A 26024-nucleotide genomic window follows, 5' to 3' on the forward strand; every position below is an offset into this window, starting at 1 on the left:
CTTGACACCCAGGAACTGTCTCTACTTCTACTTCTGATCCCTCTATGAGGATTGCTATGTGTTCCTTCGTCTTACCCCTCCTGAAGTCCACAATCAGCTCTTTCGTCTTATTGATGTTGAGTGCCAGGTTGTTGCTGTGGCACCATTCCACTAGTTGGCATATCTCACTCCTGTACGCCCTCTTGTCACCACCTGAGATTCTACCAACAATGGTTGTATCGTCAGCAAATTTATAGATGGTATTTGAGCTATGCCTAGCCACACGGTCATGTGTATATAGAGAGTAGAGCAGTGGGCTAAGCTCACACCCCTGAGATGTGCCAGTGTTGATTGTCGGCGAGGAGGATATGGTATCACCATTCCACACAGATTGTGGTCATCCAGTTAGGAAGGCGAGGGTCCAGTTGAAGAGAGAGATACAGAGGCCCAGGTTCTGCAACTTCTATTTGAGTTAATACCATTTCCCTACATTTGGCCCATATCCTTCTAAACCTTTCCTATCCATCTACCTACCTTCTAAATGTCTTTAAACATTGTAATTTCCCTGCCTCCATCACCTTCTGTGACAGCTCATTCCATATACCTACCACCCTCTGTGAAAATGTTTCCCTTCAGAACCCTTTTAATTCTTACCCCCCTCACCTTAAAACTATGCCCTCTAGTTTTAGGCTCTCCTACGTGGGGAAGAAGACCATGTCCATACCTTTCACCTACGTCAACCTTCTACAGTATCCACAATACCAGTGACCCTTGTGTCATCTGCTAACTTACTAATGCACTCTTCAATTTCCTCATCCAAGTCGTTTATAAAAATCCTGAAGCACAAGTCCCAGAACAGATTCTTGTGGAACATCATTGGTCGTTGACCTCCAGGCAGAATATGCTTCATTTACTTTCTGTGGGAAAGCCAATTCTGAATCCACTCAACCAAGTTTCCATCAGCTATAGGAGCAGAAATGGTCCATTTGGCCCATCGAGTCATTCCTGGATTTCTGAATGAACCTTATGCACCACATCTACTGCTCTGGTTTCATCAATTTGTTTTATCACTTCCTCAAAGAGTTCAATCAGGTGCTTGAGCCATGATCAGTCCAATGATGAGCTATGTTGATGATCCCTGTCAGACTATGATTCTCCAATTGCTTGTAAACTCTGTCTCTTAGAATCCTCTCCAATAGTTTTCCCACCACTGATGTGAGACTCACAAGTCTTCTGATGGTCTTGGGTTTATTGTCCACACGTTGGTCTAAAAGCTTCTGTGGACAGAGATTCCAGACACCCAAAATTAATGCTGTGAGGGCTGACTCTCTGAATACACAAATATCCCATCTATTGATTGATCAACTATACCTGCGACTGTGTTTGATGTGCTAGATGACAAAATTGGTCTGATCTGCAAGCTTCCTTGGACTCAGACATAATGGTATAATTAATTTAGTCAGTTTTGTCTAGTTTGATGCAGGCCATTTAACATAATCCATTGTTTTATGCTGATTAAACACGGGCCTACAAGACCTCATTGTTTACTTGTTTACATTTTAATTGTGGATTTCACTCAGTACATTTGTTCTAATTTAGGCTCTAACAGCAGCATAGTTTGTCCTCCCCAAATAGATGCTTTCCCATATCATCTACTTCTATCCCTGTCCAAGGCTATGGTAAAAGTACTTTAAAATTCGTTGTGTTCTTTTCTGATTCAGCTCAGTGCATTTGCAAACAAAGTGAGGCACTGCACCCGTGTTAAACTACAAGAGAGCACTTTATTAGAACCAGCACAAATGCAATATAGAAAGGAAAAACAAATGTCTACAGTAGTAGCAGTGCAGAAATCAAACTAATAGCTAACCAGTAAACAAGCTCATCTGCAGAATGCTGACAAAGTTCATGCAGCCTTTTTTTCTCTCTTTCATGCTCTCTCGCTCTGAACTGATGTACTCTAACTCTCTGGACATACGTGCCCCCATCATCTCCAAATCTTGACACTAGCACCAGTCATGACCTAGCCCAAGGCAAAACTCTTCCTTCTCCCTCTCTCTCATTCACTGTCACTCTCAAAGGAGTTACCCTTTTTATACTCAAACCCCTTCCACTAGTACTTTTCCATCCCTTGGTGGTACCAGCTGTACCCCTTATCCCCTACAACCACCAGCCCAGACAAACATGATTTTTACCATTTTCCATTATTATGGCTGCAGACTTGTATTTACTTGACATTCTCAAAACATTTCTGTGTGTGGACTGGTCCTCTTGTACTTTCTCAAAACAATCCCACTCTAAGCTAACACCATTTTGTCTTATAAACTTCCATTTTATTTTAGCATATACCAAGGGGGAAATCACAATTAACTCTTTACTTACACTCCTCTTAATTCCTCATTGGTATATAATACAAAAATTATAGTAAATAAAAGTTAACTAGAATTATTATAATTACTTAAGTAGTGGGCTTATAATGTGAATTCTGTATAAGCAACAAGCTAAAATAATCTTCACTATAAACAACCACCATTATAATTAATTCTTGCCCTCTATTTAGTCCCCAGTTCCATACTTTGAATAATGCAAAGCTGATCACAATTAATCATGGTTACATTTCACAGAAATGTGTTGTATCAGAGGACATCTTCTTCTATAGATGGCCATTGTACATTCTTCCCACCCGTCCAGATCGTGACCTCTACTCAGGGGAAGGTCCATGCCATTGACAAAATTAATTCCAGGGCTGTTATTTCACCTGGGAGAAAACAAAGTATCTGTTATTATCAGTCTTACAAAGATTTACTTACTTACTGCCTTTTAGCCCTGAGCTGAACCCCCAAACCTGGAGGACCAGTGGACCACTCATAGTCTGACCTCTACCCTTTGACATGTTTGGCAAGGGTGACCCTACCAAGAGTCAAAGCCTCCAAACCATGACAAGGTCATGATTCTCTTGGAGGCTTACAAAGATTTAAATCATTTTCCCTTGGTCAATTTCTCCCTGTTTAAACACACCAGATAGTCTTATCCTTGTTTCCTTTGGTCTTACCCAGAGATGGAACTTGTCCAATAATTGTTACCATCTCCATTTGCTGCAATGTCCCCCTTGCAAAATGGAAAATTTGGAATATGCATTCATACCTTTCCTCCTACCACGGGAGCCCTGTCTTCAGAACCCCTTATCCTCTGTTTCTGGAGTACCCTTGATCACCCTGGTCATTGGTATTCAGCTTGTTCAAGGCTTGGAGTAGTACAGTCATCCACACCTGTAAGGTGTGAATTGGTTTCAGTAAATAAATCTATTATTTTAAAAGTCTGTTTTTCTTTTGTTCAGCCCTGATGCTTTGGGGTGATAGGCTATGTGATACACTCAATAAATGCCTTTATTGGTCCTGGCGAAGGGTCTCAGCCCAAAACGTTGACTGTACTCTTTTCCATAGGTGCTGCCTGGCCTGCTGAGTTCCTCCTGCATTTTGTGTGTGTTGCTCGGATTTCCAGCATCTGCAGATTTTCTCTTGTTTGTGATTAGATGCCTTTATTGGCAACTCAGTCTTTCACAGTTTGTCCCGGCAAATGAGACCAATATATTTGAGGGTCCCCATAATAACTAGTTAACTTTTGTAATCCCCTTCAGTGTATGATCCTGGTCAGATTTTGTACAAGGAATTGCCATTGACAGACCGGAATAGGTAAGCAAATATTTAAATTGTTACTGCTATGGCAGGAGTCCAATGTAATCAGTCTGTCATACCTTTTAATATGGGCAGGCAGCTTCTCAGGGAGTGCTGTTCTTTTAAGCTGCTGATAATTAACTACTTCTTTAATCATGTCCACAGGTAGTCAAGAATCATTGGATTCTGGCATTATTTTGGAGGACTGGAAAATTGCAAATGTCGCTTCATTCTTCAAGAAGTGAGAGAGGCAAAAAAAAGGCAATTATAGGTCTGACCTCAGCGGTTGGGAAGATGTTGAAGTTGATTGTTAAGGGTGTGATTTCGGGGTACTTGCAGGCACATGATAAAATAGGCCATAGTCATTACGGTTTCCTTAAGGAAAAATCTGTTGGAATTCTTTGAAGAAATAACAAGCAGGTTAGACAAAGGAGAATCAGTGGATGTTGTGTACTTGGATTTTCAGAAGGCCTTTGACAAGGTGCCACACATGAGGCTGCTTAACAAGTTAACAGCCCATGGTATTACAGGTAAAATACTAACATGGATAGAGAATTGACTGACAGGCAGAATGCAAAGAGTGGGAATAAAGGGAGCCTTTTCTGGTTGGTTGCCAGTGACTCCACAGGGGTCTGTGTTGGGATCGCTTCTTTTAACACCTTATGTCAATGATTTAGAATGATGGAATTGATGGATTTGTGGCCAAGTTTGTGGACTATGTGAAGCTAGGAGGACAGGTGGGTAGTTTTGAGGAAGCAGAAAGGCTACAGAAGGACTTAGATTAGGAGAATGGGCAAAGAAATGGCAGGTGGAATTCAGTGTCAGGAAATGTATGGTCATGCAATATGTCTATGAAGGTTCTCAGTCATCCAGGTCATTGTATATCAAGCAGTAGCAAATCAAGGAAACTGGACTTGCTGAGTTGTCTAGAAGACCTTTTCCCACTCATCCGAGAGGCTCCTTCAGTTCTGATCCATGGTGGGTAGTTTTCCAGCTTATAAACCCTGAGAGTTGTTTAAGGGATAGCTGGGTCATTAAGAGTCATAGAGGTAATGAGAAGGTCATTAGTCTTATCTTTGCATGAATGAAGGTGTAAACTATTGTGAAGACGTTGGGGAAGAGATGTTAGGGCCACATTGTAAGTAGCTGATAGGTGATAATTTACCCCAACCCCTCTGTTTAGGGATGGGTTTTCCAGTTTAACAAAAATGGCGTCTTTAACTCCTCCTTCAAGCCACCATAAACAGAGCAATATTGTATATGCTGTCTAGTGTAATAAGAACTGCACAGATCTGTATATCGGTGAGACAAAACAACTACTTCACAAACAGATGGCCCAGCATAGGAGGGCTGACACCTCAGGTCAAGAATCAGCTGTATATCTACACCTAAAGTACAAGGGACACTCCTTTGATGTCAGCAATGTGCGCATTTTGGACAGGAGGACCGGTGGTTTGAAAGAGGGGTTAAAGTAGCCATCTTTGTCAAACTGGAAAACCCATCCCTGAACAGAGAGAGTGGGGTACGACACCACCTATCAGATACTTACAATGCGATCCTAACATCTCTACCCCTGCTCCTCCACTACGGTTCACACCTCCGTTCATGCAAAGGTAAGACTAATGACCCTCTCATTACCTCTATGACTCCTAACGACCCTCACGTGATTGCTATCCCTTAAACAACTCTCAGGGTTTATAAGCAGGAAAACTACCTACCATGGATCAGAACTGAAGAAGCCTCTCGGATGAGTGACGAAATGTCTTTTAGACAACACAGCAAATCCAGTTGCCTTGATTCACTACTGCTTGATACGTATGGTCATGCACTTTGGTAGAAGAAAAAAAAATGTAGACTATTTTCTAAATGGGGAGAAAATTATAAATCTGAGGTGTAAAGGGACATTCATCAGAAGGCAGATGCAATGTTAGCATTGTTTTTGAGAGGACTAGTACGATACATAAATGTAAGGATGTACTGTTAAGGCTTTATAACACACTGGTGAGGCCTCACTTAGAGTATTGTGAGCAGCTTTAGCCCCTTATCTGCAAAAGGATGAGCTGATATTGGCGAGGGTTCACAGGATATTCACAAAAATTATTCCAAGGGTTGGAAAGGCGTGTTCGATGGCTCTGGGCCTGTACTCATGAGGGGGTGATCTCATTGAAACCTACTGAACGTTGAAAGGTTTCCATAGAGTGGATGTGGAGAGGTTGTTTCCAATGGTGGGGGAGTTTTAAGACCAGAGGACACAGCCTCAGAATAGTGGGATGCCTATTTAAAATGGAGATAAGGTGGAGCTTCTTTAGCCAGACGGTGGTGAATCTGTGGAATTCGTTGCCCGGGCAGCTGTGGAGACCAAGCCATTGGGTATAGTTAAGGCAGAGGCTGATAGATTCTTGGTTAGTCAGGGTATGAAGGGATACAGGGAGAAGGGAAAAGATTGGGGCTGAGAGGGGATGATGAAATGGCAGAGCAGACTCGATGGGCAAAATGCCCTAATTCTGCTCCTATATCTTATGATCTTATGATATACCTCGTTTAGCCCATTCGATCATACCATGTACCCCCAAATGACCAGCTATATTACATGCCCATTGTCCCTTCGTATGGAATTAAGGGGTGTTGATCTGGCATAACTGATCTAACTGGTCCACTTCATTATTAAAGGTGGTGGATAGAGAAGTATCTTTCTAGAGAGTGTCTACATGGAAAGTAGTGATCTTCATTCGATTTAACACACACAAAATGCTGAGGGAACTGAGCAGGCCAGGCGGCATCTATGGAAAAAAGTACAGTTGATGTTTCGGTCTGAGGTCCTTCCGATGTCCTGTCAAAGGGTCTCAGCCTGAAACATCGATTGTGCTTTTTACCATAGATGCTGCCTGGCCTGCTGAGTTCCTCCAGCATTTTGTGTGTGTTGCTCAGATTTCCAGCATCAGTTCAGTGTGGTTGGAGCCACACGCTCCTTGCTGCTGCAAGTGGTTCTGTGACTGGGTCCAATGTGGCTGCTGTCCGGCCCCTGGACACCGGTTTGTCAGCGACTGGAGCCATCTGTAAACCAAGATGGTGTTTGCTTCAGACAACTGCTTGTATGGTACACCCCATGCAACAGGAGAGGGAAGGCTGGTGGTTTTCTACAGTTTTTATCCACAGGCATGTGGGCTACACTTGCTGACTCCCTCAAGCCCTTATTCACCCATTCTGCAATGCATCACTTCCACTTCACAATAGAAGTTTGCTGTGGTGTCCCCATCTTGTTAACGGAGCTTCTGAGAGCACCCACATTATGATAGGGAGGCCGGGTCTCAAAATGATTTGGCTCCCATCGGTGGAGGCTTCCATCTCCACCAACACCCAGTAGCAGGCTAGCAGTTGTCTTTCAAAGGATGTGTATTGTTCAGCTGCACTTGGCATGGTGTGGGACCAGAATGCTAGGGGAGTGTTCACGCCACTCTGTCTTTGCCATAAACTGCATACAGTGGTGTCCTGATGTACCTTTAGCTCAAAGGGCAATCTGGGTAAGCGAGGAGCCAGAGGCAGGGCCTGAGCCACTGCTTCCTCAGTGGTCTTGAACAAGTGTTATCGCTCTCCACCTCACTTAAAAGTTGCTTTCTTCCTAGTTACTTTATATTATGGTTGGAACAAAACAGTTAAGTGTGCTATGTGCCACCTGCAATAGTCCCCAAACCTTTGGGTCTTGCTTATTGGTGGGAGTAGCCATTCAGTTATCTTACTCTGTACTTTGTCCGGGATTACTTGGTGTCCTGAGACACACTGGATACCCAGGAAGTGTACTGTCTGGCTCTTCAGCACCCACAATCGGTCATTCATGTGTCTTACCAGTGTGTCCAGGGCTTCACCTACCCCACTCTGTGTATCCTCTTAGCATTATGTCATCGATATAGCGGGCTTACCTCTATATTAGGGGAGAGAGTTCATACCTTGAGGTCTTGTGCTATCAATCCATGACACAAGGTAGGTCTATGCACATGCCCCTGATGCAATCTGGTAACAGTGTACTGTCTGCCTTCCCATGTGAAAGCAAATCGATCCTGTGACTCTGGTGACAGGGGAAAGGAAAAAAATGCATTGGCCATATCTATTACAGCCTACCATTTCTTTCCTCTGATATTCTTTCCACTAAGGTCACTGTGCAGCAGTTATGAAGGGACACACTTAACTGACAATAATCAACTGTCATCCTCCAGTTGCTATCTAATTTACTTTTTTTCGCTGCCCAGACAGCACTGTTATACTCTGAGGTTGCATGCCATAGTGTCAGAGATCTCTGAATGTGCTCCCAGTGCTCAGTACTGCTTCACAAACCATAGTTCTTGGTGACAGTATTGTAAGAGGCTCCCATTAAAACAGTTGTTTTGAAAATTCTAAATATGAACTTCCCTAATTTAGTCTGCACTGTCTGTCACTGCAGCACATTCATTCCAATTATATTTCCAGGTAACATGGCTATCAGTACTTGGGCTTTCATTGGCGGCCTTTCCCCAATAGCCAATCGATACTCTTATTTCCCGTGCTTTCATTATATTTGCCCTTAAACCCTCTACTTGCACCAGGGGCCCCTGGTGTTAGTTGGGATCTGGGTCCACCAAAGCATTAAACTTTTGTTTGTTCCCACCTCCCCACCACAAAGTTACAGTCATGTAAGGCTTCATTATCTTGACTGACCCCACCCCTATCAGAGAGGTTGGGGGAATCTGGGCCATTCTGGATCAATCCTTATGCCCCTGAAGTCCATCATTCTCTCAATCAGCCTCTCCACCTAAACCCAGGAGTTGATTCTTCGTCCAAGTGAGGGTCTAGGCTCAGCCTTCTTATTATCACAGTGATGTTCCCATAAGGCATACTTGGCTCCCCTGGGCATACCATCAACTTTGCTTTATCCACTATTTCCTTTAACAGGACTTGAAACACCTCCCTGCGAGTTAGCTGGGGGTTACTGCCTGCTTTATTTCTAATGTTTCCCATCCCCTCCTCTGACTTCAAAACTCTGATTCTTGTTTCCCCATCATTAATCTTGTTAATGTACATGATCAATTCAATATCTTGGCATCCTCATCTGAACCTGCACAGCCTTCTGCTGGAAACTCCTGAAACTCATCCTCCTCCTTCAGAAAACACAGGTTCCACTGGTGCCTTTCAGCTCATGGGAGGGCAAAGCGTGGACAACATGTTGGCCACTGCCACGACACTGTAGGGTGTTCTCCATCCACCCTGGTATCTTAATCTCAGTCTCATCCTCCGAAATATCCTGTTGTTTGCAAAATATAGCATCTATTCTGCTGAATCCTGCCGACTATGCCAATTGTATACTGAAAATTATTTAAACATTTCTATCAGGACATTTGCAGACAAAGGGAGGCAGTTCACATGTATTAAACCACAAGAAAACACATTAGAACTAGCACAAATGCAATACAGAAAAAAAATGTCTACAGTAGTAGCAGTACAGAAATCAAAGTAATACTTTGATTATCCACTAAACAAGCTCATCTGCAGAATGTTGACAAACTTCATGCAGCCTCCCCCCCTTTCTAACAGAATCAAGATACTCTAACTCCCATGACATACTTGTCCCTATCTTCTCCAACTCTTAGCACTAGTGCTGATTGTGACCTAGCCTAAAGCACAGCTCTCCCCTTTCCTTCTCTCTCACTCACTGTTACTCTCAAAGGAATTGCCATTTCTTATAAGCTTCAAACCCCCTTCCACTAGTGCTTATAACTCCCTTGGTGATACCAGCAGTACCACTTATCTCTTACGGCCTCAAGCTCAGACAAACATGTTTTTCACTATTTTCCACTATTATGGCTGCAGACTTGTACTTCCTTGACGTTCTCAAAACATTGCTGTGGACTGGTTTCGTGTACTTTCACAAAACAATCTCACTTCAACCTAACACCATTTTGTCTTGTAAATTTCCATTTTATTTTCCCATACACCAAGGGGAATCACAATGAACTCTTTTTGTTGTATCGGTGTCAGGAATCCTGCCTGGACAAATTTTGCCCCATCTAAACAGTTTGCAAATATGCCCTTTCCACGGCATTTCCTTCCTTACAGTCTTGACACTTTTGCACCAGCTGTCCCCTCCTCTGCCCCATCACTCTGGATTGCACCCCTCCACTGCCAAACTAGTTTAAACCCTTCCCAACTGCTCTAGCAAACCTGCCCACAAGATTATTGGTTCCCCTCAAGTTCAGGTGTGACCTGTCTCTTTTGAACAGGTTATACCTCCACCAGAAGAGATCCCAATGATCCATAAATCTGAAACCCTGCCCCTTACACCTATTCTTCAGCCATTCATTCGTCTGACAAATCACCCTTACCTCACTGGCGGCAATCCAGAGATTACAATCCTTGAGGTTCTACTTTTCAGCTTCCTACCTAGCTCCCTATATTCCTTCTTGAGGACCTCATCCCTTTTCCCACCTATATTGTTTGTACCATTACGTACTCTGACTTCTGGCTGCTTCTTCACCCCCGTAAGAATGCTGTGGCCCTGATCTGCGATGTCCCTAACCCTGGCAACTGGGAGGTAACATATCATCCCGGAGTACCTCTGTCATGACCACAGATTCTCCAGTTTGCCCCTCTGACGATTGAATCCCTTATTACCACTACACTCCTTTTCTCCCCACTCCCCTTCCGAACCACAGAGACCAGGTTGCTGCAACTTTCTCCTGGGATGTCGTTCTGCCCTCCTCCCAACAGAATCTAAAGTGGTATACTGATTACTGAAGGGAACAGCCATAGGGCTGCTCTGCACTCTCTAACTAATCCCTTTCCCTGTCTTGACAGTTGCCCTGCTACCTGCCTCCTGCAATTTAGGCATGTACCTCCCTGCAGCTCTTACCTATCACCTCCTTATTCTCCTGAATCAGCCAAAGGTTATCCAGCTCCAATTCCTTAATGTGATCTTTAAGATGCATTTCTCACATGTCAGAATCAAGGAAACTTGAGGTTTCCAAATCCCCCACAATAGTGCATGAGAAGACACTATTGACCTGGGATACATTCTCACTACTGTAGCTAGGCGCTAATAGAGAAAGACAGGGCACCCTGACAGAAGCCCTAACCTAGCCTCAGCTTCATCCTTGCTGCAGCGTCTTCAGCCAAAGCCTCTGTTCCTCACTCCAACTCTGTCCCACTCACATTATGGCTACTCTGCTTAAATCTACCTTCTTTTTATTGGCCCCTGCCAAGCACCTATTAACCCAAACCATCTTAATCGCCAAAGAATGTTCCAACAGGCTTGTTTGCTTTTTAAATCCAGGGCTTAAAACTCCACAAGCAACTGTCTCCACTATCTCAATCTAAATCTTGGGAGTCTATTCCCTGACCATAAACATGAAGGCTGTTTGATTTCCAAAACCATTTCTACTGCAGTTGTCAATATAGCTTTTGCATAGACTTGATGTGCCAAAGGGCCTAACCAAGCTCCCTTGTCTTATGATCAAATGTGCAGGGTTTCTACAGAACGATTCAGCCGTGTACCTGTTGGTCTTTATATTATTGGTATATATGGGCTGTCAGGGAGGGGTAGCACCTCTGGTGGGGGAACATGTCGCGTCCTTTTCAGGGCGGTTAGTCCACCTTTGGTCCCCACCTGGCACTCAGCTCTCACCTGTGGCTCCCCGTAGCTGTTTGCATACGACAGCAGCCACACCCTGGGCAACGACTTTGACAAGCTGGCTAAACCAGGTGAGGGTAGCCGACGGGTCTCAAACCCTCGGTGAGATAGGGAGTTGTCTATCCCAGCATGTGAAGACAGACTTTGGCGGATTGAGCGGACGAGACCAATGGAAGGTCCAACGGTCAAGAAGGCGGTCTCTGCAAGCGTCGTGGAACGCGTAGAGCAGGACAAGACACAGGAGACGTCCTGGTCATCCACTGTGCCTAGTCCCATCTCCAGCCGTCTAGACTCTGTCTTGCCACTGGATCCAGATGGGAATTGGGAAGAGAGAGTGAGGCTGACGCTGCGCAACTCTCCCTCACTTAAATCCAAATCACGCGCTAGTCTCAACACCATCATTATGGTGTCAAGGTCCTCATTGACGTCAACGATGGACGAACAACAACATATTATTGGTGTCCAATAGGATGGTTTGAGTATCTCAGAAACAGCTGATCTCTTGGAATTTTCACGTGCAACTCTCTAGGTTTAAAGAGAATGGTGCGAAAAGCTCATCTTGTGAGCGGCAGTAATGTCAGCAAAAACACCCTCTTAATGAGAGAGGTCAGAGGAGAATGGCCAGACTAGTTCAAGCTGGCATGAAGGTAACAGTAACTCAAATAACAATGTGTTACAACAGTGGTGTGCAGAGGAGCATCTCTGAAAGCACAAAACTTCGAATCGTAAACTGAGTGGGCTGCAGCAGCAGCACTCAGTAGCCACTTTATAAGGTGTAGGAGGTGGACCTAACACACTAAGACATTAGTGAAGCCACATTGTTGTAGTGTGTACAGTTTTGATCACCCCATTATAGGGAAAACTTAGAAAGAACTAGAAAGAATACAGAATTGATATACTAGAATGTTTCCTGGACTTGGGGGTCTGAGTTACATGGATAGATTATGTTGTCACTGATTAAATCGACTTGCATTCGTTCTTCAGTCACACTTTATTGTGCATAAGGAGAACAGTTCTGCCCCTTTCACTAAATTGTTTTGAAGTTAAAGTTCAAAATTGTCCATTTTTATACAGTCATAGTTCCAATAGAAGATTCAAGATTCAAGATTCAAAAAACTTTATTGTCATTCTAACCGTACATCAGCTCTGCAGGGCAGAATGAGACAGAGTTTCTCAGGGGCAGTGCAATCATAACGTAACAAACGCAACACTAAATAATAAACATAACAATAAATAGTAAAACACAACAGCCACATGTCAGTTAAAATCAAGTTATAAGTGTCCAGTGCATGTTAAAAGTGTCCAAAGCAGAGTCAGGTAGAGCAGCTATTTAGCAGTCTGACTGCCTGTGGGAGGAAGCTGTTTAGTAGCCCTGTGGTTTTAGTTTTGATGCTCCTGTAATGTTTGCCTGATGGCAGAAGAACAAACAGTTCATGGAGAGGGTCTGAGGGGTCTTTAGTGATGTACCGTGTCTTCTGGAGGCATCGACTCTGAAAGAGGTCTTGGACAGAAGGTAGGGAGACCCCAATAACCTTCTCTGCTCCCCTAACCACCCTCTGCAAGGCTTTTTTGTCGACAGCACTGCAGCTGGAGTACCAGGTTGTGATGCAAAAGGTCAGCACACTCTCAACCACGCCTCTGTAGAATGTAGTTAAGATGTTAGTGGGGAGTGATGCTTGTTTAAGCTTCCTCAGAAAGTGCAATCTCTGCTGGGCCTGTTTCACAATCCCAGTGGTGTTCTTGGACCAGGTGAGATTGTCCGAGATCTGCACCCCAAGGAACTTGATGTTTTCCACTCTCTCCACTGTGGAGCCTTGCGCATCCTTGAATCTCATTATTTGCATATTTAAGTATCAGTCATAATCCATATTTCAGATGTTAAAAACCAATAACAATTACATGTTAAAGGCCAATAATATTTAAGAATTAGTAAAATGACTGCCCGGTACTAAGTAAGTGTAAACAAGCTTTTGTTAGCATCGTTATTTTGTCTGGGTGTGTCTGATGGCCTTGACTCTCAGGTTTGAACACTGAAGTTGTATGAACTAGGTTCTCAAAGATAGAGTACCACACACAAAATGCTGGAGGAACTCAGCAGGCCAGGCAGCATTTACGGAAAAGAATACAGTGGATGTTTTGGGCCAAGACCCTTCAGCGGGACTGGAGAAAAAAAGACGAGGAATGGAGTTAAAAGGTAGGGCTGGGGGTGGGGGGGAAGAGAGAGAAAAACACAAGGTGATGGGTGAAACCGGGAGGGGGCAGGGTGATGTAAAGAGCTGGGAGGTTGATTGGTGAAAGAGAATCAGGGCTGGAGAAAGGGGAATCTAACAGGAGAGGAGAGGAGGCCATGGAAGAAAGAAAAGGGGGTGGAGCACCGGAGGGAGGCGATGGACAGGCAAAGAAACAAGGTGAAAGGGGGAAAAGGGGATGGGAAACGGTTAAGGGTGGGGGGAAGCATTACTGGAAGTTCGAGAAATCAGTGTTCATGCTGTCAGATTGGAGGCTACCCAGACGGAATACAAGGTGTTGTTCCTCCAACCTAAGTGTGGCCTCATCGTGACAATAGAGGAGGTCATGAATAGATATATCAGAATGGGAATGGGAAGTGGAATTAAAATGTGTGGCTACTGGAGATCCCGCTTTCTCTGGCGGACAGAGCGTAGGTGTTCAGTGAAGCGTTCTCCAAAGATAGAGTTTTACTTGGGTATCTGTGTTCAGTTAGTGTGACTGGACAATGTCTGCATACTCTCTTTCAGCACATTATGTTAACCCCAAAATGTTAGTAAACTGGAAAAGTTTTATCAGACTTTTGTTTGGACAGGAAGGATATCAACAAGATTGATAGAGTGCAGAGAAAATTTCTAAGCGTGTGCCAGGTCATGAGGGAAAGGTTGAATAGGCTAGGGCTTTAATCTCTCACGTGTAGGAGAAAGAGGGGAGATTTGATAGAGGTATATAAAATTAAGAAGGTTATGATAAGGTAAATGCAACCCAGCTTTTTCCACTGAGGTTGGGTGATATATAACTGGAATTCATGGGTTAAGGGTAAAGCTGAAATGGTTTAAAGGAAACATGAGGGGAAACTTCTTCACTCAGAGGACAGTGAGTGTTGAAATAGATGAGGGTAGAAGTGGTGGATGTGGGTTTGATCAGAAATTTTGATAGTTATAAGGATGGGAGGGGTGTGCAGAGCTATGGTCCGGGTGCAGATCAAATGGACTAGGCAGAATAATAGTTTAGAATGGACTAGATGGACCGAAGGGATTGTTTCTCTGCTATGACTCTATAAGTTTCGGAGCTTGAGTTACAAGGATAAATTGCATCGATTAGAGCTTTGTTCTCTGGCACGTAGGATATTGAGGAGTGATGACAGAGGTACTGTAAATGAGATCAGGAGGAGATTAAACAGGTGGAAGCAATTGATCTTTTCTCGGGGGGGGGTTGCTAACATCAAGGAACATATGTTTAAGATCAGAGTGGAGAGATTTGAAAGGCACATCAGGGGCGACCCCTTCATGCCAAGGGGTGTTGTGAGTTTGGAATGAAATGCCAGAATGGTGGTTGATGCAGACACATCAGTGACATTTAAAAGCCATCTAGATGTATGTGGACAGGGGCGACTTAGAGGGCGATATGTGGGCAGCTTAGTTTGGATGTATCAATTGGACTGAAGGGCCTGTTTGCATACTGTGTGACTCGATTGCTCTATGAAGATCAAAGATACAAGGATGGGCTGTTAACTCAGGAGCAACCTGTTAGTTTGTAAAGATTTGTGCTCTTTAGGAAATTGGCAAAGATCGCAAAATGTCAGTTACTCAATCACCAGGTGCTGAGTGGAATTACAGCTAGGTAGGTTTACAAACTCAACCTCTCACTCAATGTCAGCAAGACCAAGGAGCTGATTATTGACTTCGGGACAAGGAAACCAGAGGTCCATGAGGCAGTTCTCGTCAGAGGGTCAGAGGTGGAGAGAGTCAGCAACTTTAAATTCCTCAGTGTTAACATTTCGGAGGAGCTGTCCTGGGCAATTATGTCAGTGCAATTACAAAGAAAACACGGCAGAGCCTTTACTTCATTCAGAGTTTGGGAAGATTCAGCATGACATGTAAAACTTCGACAAACTTCTATAGATGTGTAGTGGAGAGTATATTGACTGGCTGCATCACAGCCTGGTATGGAAACACCAATGCCCTTGAATGGTAAACCCTATACAAAGTAGTGGATATAGCCCAGTCCTTCATGGGTAAAGCCCTCCCCACGCTTGAGCACATCTACACGAAATGCTGTCGCAAGAAAGGGGCATCCATCATCAGGCACTCCCCACCACCAGGACTCTTCTCGCTGCTGCCATCAGGAAGTAGGCACAGGAGCCTCAGGACTCACACCACCAGGTTCTGGAACAATTATCAATCATCAGGCTCTTGAACCAAAGGGGAGAACCTCACTCAGTTTCACTTGCCCCATCACTGAACCGTTCCCACAGTAATAGGGACTCACTTTCAAGGACTCTTCATCACATGTTCTTGATAATTATTGCTTATTTATCTATTATCATTCTTTCTTTTTTGATTTGCTCTGTTTGGTGTCTTTTGACCACTGGTTGAATGCCCAAGTTGGTGCGGTCTTTCATTGGTTCTGTTATGGTTATTATTCTATGGATTTATTGAGTATGCCCACAAGAAAATGAATCTCAGAGTTGTATATGGTGACATATACAGTGCCAATAAATAAAAAAATATTCACCTCCCTTGGAAACTTTCATGTTGTTTTGCTTTACAACATTGAATCACAGTGGATTTAATTTGGCTTTTTTTAACATTTGTCAACAGAACGAATCTCTTTCATGTCAAAGGGAAAGCAGATGTCTACAAAGTGACCTAAATTAATTATAAATATATAGGCATCTGTTAGCCTCGTGAGACCATGGATTTGCGGCTTGGAAGGTTTCCAGGGCGCAGGCCTGAGCAAGGTTGTATGGAAGACCGGCAGTTGCCCATGTTGCAAGTCTCCCCTCTCCACACCACTGATGTTGTCCAGGGGAAGGGCACTAGGGCTGATACAGCTTGGCACAAGTGTTGTTGCAGAGCAATGTGTGGTTAAGTGCCTTGCTCAAGGACACAACATGCTGCCTCAGCTGAGGCTCGAACTAGCGACCTTCAGATCACTAGACCGATGCATTAAATACTTGGCCACGTGCCAACACAAATATAAAACACAAAATAATTAATTGCATAAGTAATCACCCCCTTTACTATGTCACATCAAATTATCACTGGTGTAGCCAATTGCTTTTAGAACTCACATAATTAGCAAAATGCCCCAAAATACAGGGAAATCCTTCAGAAAAACCTGATGCAGTCTGCAAGAGAACTGCAACTTGGGAGAAGATTTGCTTTCCAGCAAGACAATGACCTCAAGCATAAAGCCAAAGCGACACAGGAATTGCTTAAAAACAACAAAGTTAATGTCCTGGAATGGTCAAGTTAGAGTCCAGACCTCAATCCAATTGAGAATTCGTGGTTGGACTTGAAAAGGGCTGTTCACTCATGATCCCCATGCAATCTGACAGAGCTTGAGCAGTTTTATAAAAAGGAATGGGGGAAAATTAGAGTGTCCAGAAATGCGAAGCTGATGGAGACCTATCCACACAGACTCAAGCCTATAATTGCTACACTCACAGCACGCTGGAGGAACTCAGCAGGTCGGGCAGCATCAGTGGAAACAATGAGTCGACGTTTCGGGCTGGAATCCTTCGTCAGGACTGAACAAAGAAGGAGGGGGAAGGATTTGAAGAATGCTTGTATGTTCAGTTGAAAGACCGGTAATTTGAAAGACAAAGGGGTGGGGGAGGGGAAGCAGGGACATTATAGCCCTGAAAACAATGGGTAGTAGAAAAAGGAGGCGGAACCATGAGCGACGTGATAGGCAGCTGGGGGAGGGGGCAGAGTGAAATAGGGATAGAGGAAGAGAGGGGGAGGGAATTACCGGAAATTGGAGAATTCTATGTTCATACCAAGGGGCTGGAGACTACCTAGACAGTGTATGAGGTGTTGCTCCTCCAACCTGAGTTTAGCCTCATCATGGCAGTAGAGGAGGCCATGTATGGACATATCTGAATGGGAGTGGGAAGCAGAGTTGAAGCGGGTGGCAACCGGGAGATCCTGTCTGTTGTGGCGGACGGAGCGGAGGTGTTCGACGAAGCGATCCCCCAATCTGTGTCGGGTTTCACCGATGTAGAGGAGGCCGCAACGGGAGCACCGGATGCAATAGATGACCCCAACAGACTCACAAGTGAAGTGTTGCCTCACCTGGAAGGACTGTTTGGGGCCCTGAATGGTGGCAAAAAAGGAGGCGTATGGACAGGTATAGCACTTACGCTTACAGGGATAAGTGCCAGGTGGGAGATGCGTGGGGATGGATGTGTGGATAAGGGAGTTGCGGAGGGACCGATCCCTACGGAAAGCAGAGAGGGGTGAAGAAGGAAAGATGTGCTTAGTGGTGGGGTCCTGTTGAAGGTGGTGGAAGCTGCGGAGGATAATGTGCTGGATCCGGAGGCTGGTGGGGTGGTAGGTAAGGAGAAGTGCAGGAAATGGAGGAGATGCAGGTGAGGGCATCAATTGCTGTCAAAGGTGCAACAACTAAATACTGACTTGAAGGGGGTGAGAAATTATGCAAACAATTATTTTGTGTTTAATAATTGTAATAAATTTAGACCAATTTGTAGAAATTTGTTTTCACTTTGACATGAAAGAGTCTTTTCTGTTGATTAGTGTCAAAAAAGCCAAATTAAATCCATTGTGATTCAATATTGTAAAACAATAAAATATGAAAACTCCCAAGGGGGTTGAATACTTTTTATAGGCACTGTATCTAGTTTGATAATAAACTTACTTTGAACTTTGAACTTTAAGCTGACGTTAGTAAGAATAGCAAAGTCTGTGAGCTGTCTAATGGAAAGTTGGAACACCAAATAGATCGAGCCGCATGTATGGAAGGGAATAAACAGTTGACATTTTGGGCCAAGACCCTTCATCAGAACCAGCCAGTTGCCTGTTTATCCCTCTACTTTCTGGTTTTGGGCTGAGACCCTTCATCTAGATTGGCTAGTCCTGATGAAGGTTCTTAGCCTGAAACTTTGACTGTTTATTCCCCTCCCTAGGTGCTACCTGACCTGCTGAATTCCTCCAGCATTTTCTGCGTTGCTCTGAAATTCCAGTATTTGCAGGATGTTTTGTGTTTAGGAACTCCAAACCGTCTTGTTTCCTAGCACCTTATATTCCTTCTGGGTAGCCTCCAACCTGATGGCATGAACATCGATTTCTCTAACTTCTGCTAATGCCCCACCTCCCCTCGTACCCCATCTGTTACTTATTTTTATACACACATTCTTTCTCTCACTTTCCTTTTTCTCCCTCTGTCCCTCTGAATATACCCCTTGCCCATCCTCTGGGTCCCCCCCCCCGCCTTGTGTTTCTTCCCGGACCTCCTGTCCCATGATCCTCTCGTATCCCTTTTGCCTATCACCTGTCCAGCTCTTGGCTCCATCCCTCCCCCTCCTGTCTTCTCCTATCATTTTGGATCTCCCCCTCCCCCTCCAACTTTCAAATCCCTTACTCACTCTTCCTTCAGTTAGTCCTGACGAAAGGTCTCGGCCTGAAACGTTGACTGCACCTCTTCCTAGAGATGCTGCCTGGCCTGCTGCGTTCACCAGCAACTTTTATGTGTGTTGCTTGAATTTCCAGCATCTGCAGAATTCCTGTTGTTTCCTAGCATGTGCGTTTAACTGTTAGTCATTAAATGGCAAATCGGTCAAGCAGCAAATTCCTGAAATTGCTGTTGGCACAATCTGCAGGCTGTCATTTAGTGTTAAAAAATGAGCGGGGCCTGGTGGGACTTGACTGCCAAGTGGAAGATTGCAGAGAGAGTTTGAGACAGTTACTTATGAAGTTTATGCACCAGTTTAGAAAAAAAATAAGCAGAGCCTATCAGGACTCGTCTGCTGAATGGGAGATTGCTTGGGGTTTTAGTAACTTAGCAAGGGCCAATAAAAAGAAGAGAAGTGTAAGCAGAGCAGCCGTTGTGGGATTGGCCATTGTTGGAGTGGGCTAGGGTTAGCTTGGGAGGCTTTGGCTCAACTGGCTTTGGTGAGAACAGATTGGGGCTCTAAGGCAGTTTCTAGAAAAGTTCTGTTTTTCTTTGTTTGTTAGTACATAGCTAATGTTTTGTGAATGGATCCCAGGCTGGTGATATGTGTGAGATGTAGGAACTCTGGGAAAACTCCAGTCTCCCTGATAACTACCATCTCTGTATGAAGTGTACGGAGCTGCAGCTCCTTAGAGAGCATGTTAGAAGATTGCAGAGCAGCTGGCTGACCTTTGGCTCATATGGGAGAATGAGGAGGTAACTAACTTGCTGACTGTCAGGAGAAGGAAAGGGTTCAGACTGCCGGTGGAGAGTACCCCTGTGGCCGTTCCCCTCAATAATACACATACCTCTTTGGATATTGTTGGGGGGCGGTGGGAAACGACCAAGCAGGGGGAATCCATAGCAACCGTGTCTCTGGCACTGAGTCTGGCTCTATGGCTCAGAGAGGAGACGAGGAGTGCACCAGTGATAGTGGATTCCATAATTAGAAAGCAAACAGGAAATTCTGTGGATGCGAAGAGGAAGCCTGGATGGTTCTTTGTCTCCCAAGTGCCGGGGGTCAGGGATGCCTCGGTTTGGGTCCACAGCATTCTAAAGCGGGAGGATGAACAGCCAGAAGTCACGGTACATTTGGTCATAATGACATAGGGGACATAGGGAGGAGGACCCGAAGAGAGAACATGGGGAGATAGGTAGAAAGCTGAAAAGCAGGAGCTCCAGGGTAGTAACCTCTGGATAGCTGCCTATGCCATGTGCCAGTGAGGGTAAGAATTGGATGATTGGCAGATGAATGCATGACTGAGAGAGTGATGCAGGGGGCAGGGTTTCAGTATCATTATACTGTACTCTCTTCTAGGGAAGGTATGACTTGTAGATAAAGGATGGGTTACACCTGAACTCGAGGGGGACCAATGTCATGGCGAACAGGTTTGCTAGAGATGTTGAGGAGGGTTTAGATTAATTTGGCAGGGGAATGGAACTGGAGAAATAGGGCTGACGATGGGGCAGTTGGTATACAAGTAGAGGCGGTGTGTAGCGAGACTGTGAGGAAGGACAGTTAGATGATAGGGCAAGATTGCAGTCAGTGGGATGTGTTGAAGTGTAACAAGGTTGAAAAGTCCAAAGGGTAATGAAAACAGGACTGAAGGTATTATTTTAAAAGCACACAGTATATGGAATAAGGTAAATGATCTTCTAGCAAGCGATTACCAGGTGTGACGTTGTGGGCATCACTGAGTCACGGCTAAAATAAGATCAGAGTTGAGAACTTAACATCCAAGGATACACATTGTATTGAAAGCACAGACAGGTAGGCAAGAGGGTGGGATGGCTTTGTTGGTAAAAATTAAAATCAAATCCTTAGAAAGAGGTGACATAGAATGAAAAGATGTAGAATCCTTGTGGATAGTGTTAAGAAACTGCCAGGGTAAAATGATCTTGATGGGAGTTATACACAAGCCTCCAGACAGTAACCATGATGTGGGGTACAAGTTACAATGGGAGATAGAAAAGACATTTAAAAAGGGCAATGTATGATAGTCGTAGTTGTCATAGAACATTACAGCACAGAAACAGGCCCTGCAGCCCATCTAGTCCATGCTGAACCGTTAATCTGCCTAGTCACATTGACCTCTACCCGGACCATAGCCTTCCATGTTGCTCCCATCCATGTACCTGTCCAAGTTTCTCTTAAATGTTGAAATCAAACCCATATCCACCTCTTGTGCTGGCAGCTCATTCCACACTCTCACCACCCTCTGAGTGAAGAAGTTCCCTGTCATGTTGCCCTTAAATATTTCACCTTTCACATGTGACCTATGACCACAAGTAGCAGTCTCACCCAATCTCGGTGGAAAAAGCCTGGTTGCATTTACCCTATCAATATCCCTCATAATTTTGTATACCTCTATCAAATCTCCCCCCAGTCTACTATATTCTAGGGAATAAAGACCGAACCTGTTCAACCTTCCCTATAACCCAGGGCCTCGAGTCCCAGCAACATCCTTGTAAATTTTCCCTGCACTCTTTCAATCTTAATTGCAGCTTTCCAATAGGTAGGTGACCAAAACTGTGTACAATACTTCAAATTAGGCCTTACAATGTCTTATACATTTTCACCATAGCATCCCAATTCCTGTACTCAATACACTGATTTATGAAGACCAATGTGCCTAAATCTTTCTTTATGACTCTATTTATCTGTGATGTCACTTTCAATGAATTATGGACCTGTGTTCTCAGATCCCAGTTTTACCACACTCCTCAGTGCCCCACCCCTCAATGTGTAAGACCTCTCCTGGTAGGTCCTCTCAAGGTGCAGCAGCTCACATTTTCCTGCAATAAATTCCAGTCACCATTTTCAGCCCATTTTTCCAGCTGGTCCAGATCCCACTGCAGGCTTTGATAGTCTTCCTGGCTGTTCACTACACCAGCTTGCTGATCCAGTTTACCAGTTATCATCCAGATTGTTGATACAGATGACAAACAATCATGGACTGACCCAGCACCGATCCCTGTGGTACACCACTCGTCACAGGCCTCCAGTTTGGAAGGCAATCATTTACTGCCACCCTCTGGCTTCTGTTGCGATGCCTATGTTTCATCCAATTTACCACCTCATCAGTTGAATGCCAAACAACTGAACCTTCTTGACCAACCTCTCATTTGGAACGTTGATAAGTGCCTTGCTGAAGTCCATGTAGACAACATCCACTGCTTTGCCTTCATCAACTTTCCTCGAAAAATTATAAACTTTGTTAGACATGACCTACCATGAACAAAGCTATGCTGACTATCCCTAATCAGTGCCTGTCTATCCAAATTCTTATATATCTAGTCCCTTAGAATACCTTTGAATAATTTTCCAATACTTACTGGCCAATAATTACCTGAATTATTCTTATAGTCTTTCTTTAACAAAGGAGCAACATTAGCTATCCTCCAATCCTTTGGCACCTCACCCATAGGTGAGGATGTTTTAAGTATCTCTACTAGGGTCCCTGCAATTTCTGCACTAGCCTTCCCCAGGACTTTTATGCCTTGTCAGGCCCTGGGGATCTATCCACACTAATTTGTGGGAGGTGAGGGAGGAGATGGCTGAACATCTGGCAATGATCTTTGCATCATCAATGGGATGGGAGAGGTTCTGGAGGATTGGAGGGTTGCGGATGTTGTTCCCTTATTCAAGAAAGGGAGTAGAGATAGCCCAGGAAATTATAGACCAGTGAGTCTTACTTCAGTGGTTGGTAAGTTGATGGAGAAGATCTTGAGAGGCAGGATTTATGAACATTTGGAGAGGTATAATAAGATTAGGAATAGTCAACATGGCTTTATCAAGGGCAGATCGTGCCTTACAAACCTGATTGAATTTTTTGAGGATGTGACTAAACACATTGATGAAGGTAGAGCCATAGATGTAGTATATATGGATTTCAGCAAGGCATTTGATAAGGTACCCCATGCAAGGCTTATTGAGAAAGTAAGGAGGCATGGGATCCAAGGGACATTGTTTTGTGGATCCAGAACTGGTTTGCCCACAGAAGGCAAAGAGTGGTTGCAGACGGGACATATTCTGCATGGAGGTCGGTAACCAGTGGTGTGCCTCAGGGATATGTTCTGGGACCCTTACTCTTCGTGATTTTTATAAGTGACCTGGATGAGGAGGCGGAGGGATAGGTTCATAAGTTTGCTGATGATACAAAGGTTGGGGGTGTTGTGGATAGTGTGGAGGGCTGTCAGAGGTTACAGTGGGACATTGATAGGATGCAAAACTGGGCTGAGGAGTGGCAGATGGCGTTCAACTCAGATAAGTGTGAGGTGGTTCATTTTGGTAGGTCAAATCTGATGGCAGAATATAGTACTAATGGTAAGACTCTTGGCAATGTGGAGGATCAGAGGGATCTTGGGGTCCAAGTCCATAGGATGCTCAAAGCAGCTGCGCAGGTTGACTCTGTGGTTAAGAAGGCGTACGGTGTATTGGCCTTCATCAATCGTGGAATTGAATTTAGGAGCCGAGAGGTAACGTTACAGCTATATAGGACCCTAGTCAGACTCCACTTGGAGTACTGTGCTCATTTCTGGTTGCCTCACTACAGGAAGGATGTGGAAGCCATAGAAAGGGTGCTGAGGAGATTTACAAGGATGTTGCCTGGATTGGGGAGCATGCCTTATGAGAATAGGTTGAGTGAACTCAGCCTTTTCTCCTTGGAGCGACAGAGGATGAGAGGTGACCTGATAGAGGTGTATAAGATGATGAGAGGCATTGATCGTGAGGATAGTCAGAGGCTTTTTCCCAGGGCTGAAATGGCTGCCATTAGAGGGCACAGGTTTAAGGTGCTTGGAAGCAGGTACAGAGGAGATGTCAGGGGTAAGTTTTTTTTTTACACAGAGAGTGGTGAGTGCGTGGAATGGGCTGCCGGCAACGGTGGTGGAGGCGGATACGATAGGGTCTTTTAAGAGACTTTTGGATAGGTACATGGAGCTTAGAAAAGTAATTTCTAAGGTAGGAACATGTTCAGCACAACTTTGTGGGCCGAAGGGCCTGTATTGTGCTGTAGGTTTTCTATGTTTCTATGTTTCCAATTTGACTGAAGACAGCAAACACCTCATCCTCTGTAATCTGATGGGGTCCATGACCTCACTGCTGCTTGGCATCACTTGTACAAACTCTGTGTCCATCTCCTGAGTAAGTACAGTTGCAAAAAAAAATCATTTAAGATCTCTCCCATATCTTTGATCTTTGATCTTCCAGAGGACCAATTTTGTCCCATGGTATACTCTTGCTCTTAATATATCTGTAGAAGCCCTTAATATTTTCCTTCATCTTGTCTGGTAGAGCATCCTCATGCCTTCTTTAAGTCCTCCTTGATTTCATTTTTACGTGTTCTCTTGCATTTCTTATACTCCTCAAGTTTCTCATTTGTTCCTACCTGCCTATACAGGCTATGCAGATCATTTTTCTTAACCAAGGCCCCAATATCTTTTTAAAAGCAAAGTTCCTCTAAATTGTTAATAGGCTTTTTATTCTGCCAGGAACATACAAACCCTGAATTTCACTTTTGAAGGCTGTCCTCTTACCAAGTACACCTTTGCCAGAAAACAACCTGTCCTTGTCCACACTTGCCAGATCCTTTCTGATACCATCAAACTTGTCTTTTCTCCAATTTAGAAACTCAACCCGAGGACCAGACCTATCCTTTTCCATAATTATAAACACAAGAAATTCTGCACATGCTGGAAATCCAAAGCAACACACACAAAGTACTGGAGGAACTCAGCAGGTCAGGCAGCATCTATGGAGATGAACAAACAGTCGATGTTTTGAGCTGAAACCCATCTTCAGGACTGGAAAGGAAGGGGGAGAACATTAGAATAAAAAGTTGGTGGGGGGGAAGGGGGGAAGAGGGGAAGCAGGCTGGCTAGAAGGTAACAGGTGAAGCCAGGCGGGTGAAAAAGGTTAAGAGCTAGAGATGAAGGAATCTGAGAGGAGAATGGACCATAGGAGAAAGGGAAGGAGGAGGGGCACCGGGGGAAGTTATAGGTGAGAAGATGTAAGAGGCCAGAGTGGGGAATAGAAGAAGGGAGGGGGAGGAAAAACATTTTTCCATGATTACCTAGATGCAAAGTGTTCTCCTACACAAACGTCTGTCACTTGCTCTGTTTCATTCCCTAATATGAGATCTAGTGTTGTACTCTCTCTAGTTGGGACTTCTATGTGCTGATTAAAGAAACTCTTCTGAACACATCTGGCAAACTCTTTCCCATCCAGACCTTTTACAGTATGCACTCCCAGTCAATATGTGGAAATTTAAAATCACCTACTATCACAGCCTCATGTTTCTTGCAACAGTCTGCAATTTCTCTGCAAGTGTGCTCCTTTAAATCCCATGGACTGTTTGGTGGTCTATAATATAGACCATAAGTTGAAAGAGCAGAACTAGGCCACTCACCCTATTGAGAATACTCCACCATTCCAACATGGCTGATTTATTATCCCTCTCAACTCCATACACTGCCCTACTAGTGGCTTCCACAGTGAAGATTGATGCAAAATACTTACTAAGTTGTCTGTCATTTCTTTGTCCCCTCAGTACTACTTCTCCAGGTCATTTTCCAGTGCTCTGATATCCATTCTCAGCTCTCCTATTCTTTTATATCTGAAAAAACTTTGTGTCCTCTTTTATATTATTGGTTAGCTTACCTTCGTATTTCATCTTTTCTCTCTTTATGGCTCTTTTTGTTGCCTTCTATTGGTTTTTTAAAAGTTTCCCAATCTTCTACCTTCCCGTTAATTTTTGTTATATTATCTGCCCTCTCTTTTGCTTTTATGCTGTCTTTGACTTCCCTTGTTAGCCACAATTGCATCATCGTCCTTTTAGAATACTTCTTATTTTAGCTGTATCTTTATTGGGCCTTCTGAATTTCCCCTCGAACACCAGCCATTGCTTTCTGTTGTCATCATTGCTAGTGTTCGCTTCCAATCAACTTTGTCTAGCTCCTCTCTCATGCTTCTGAAATTCCCTTTACTCCACTGCAATACTGATACATCCAATTTTTGTTTCTCCTTCTCAAACTGC

General features: G+C 44.2%; 1 long non-coding RNA gene across 1 annotated transcript; it reads right to left on the reverse strand.

Annotated features, from left to right (window-relative positions):
• Positions 1–1763: 1763 nt before the first annotated feature.
• LOC140210876 (uncharacterized) lies at positions 1764–19038 on the reverse strand. Its single transcript, XR_011889320.1, has 3 exons — positions 18923–19038; positions 7595–7713; positions 1764–2734 (listed from the first exon to the last, which is right to left on the reverse strand). It is a non-coding gene; the product is annotated as an uncharacterized lncRNA (long non-coding RNA).
• Between the last annotated feature and the right edge of the window lie 6986 nt (positions 19039–26024).

Source organism: Mobula birostris, chromosome 16, assembly GCF_030028105.1.
Source record: "Mobula birostris isolate sMobBir1 chromosome 16, sMobBir1.hap1, whole genome shotgun sequence".
Taxonomy (NCBI): Eukaryota; Metazoa; Chordata; class Chondrichthyes; order Myliobatiformes; family Myliobatidae; genus Mobula; species Mobula birostris.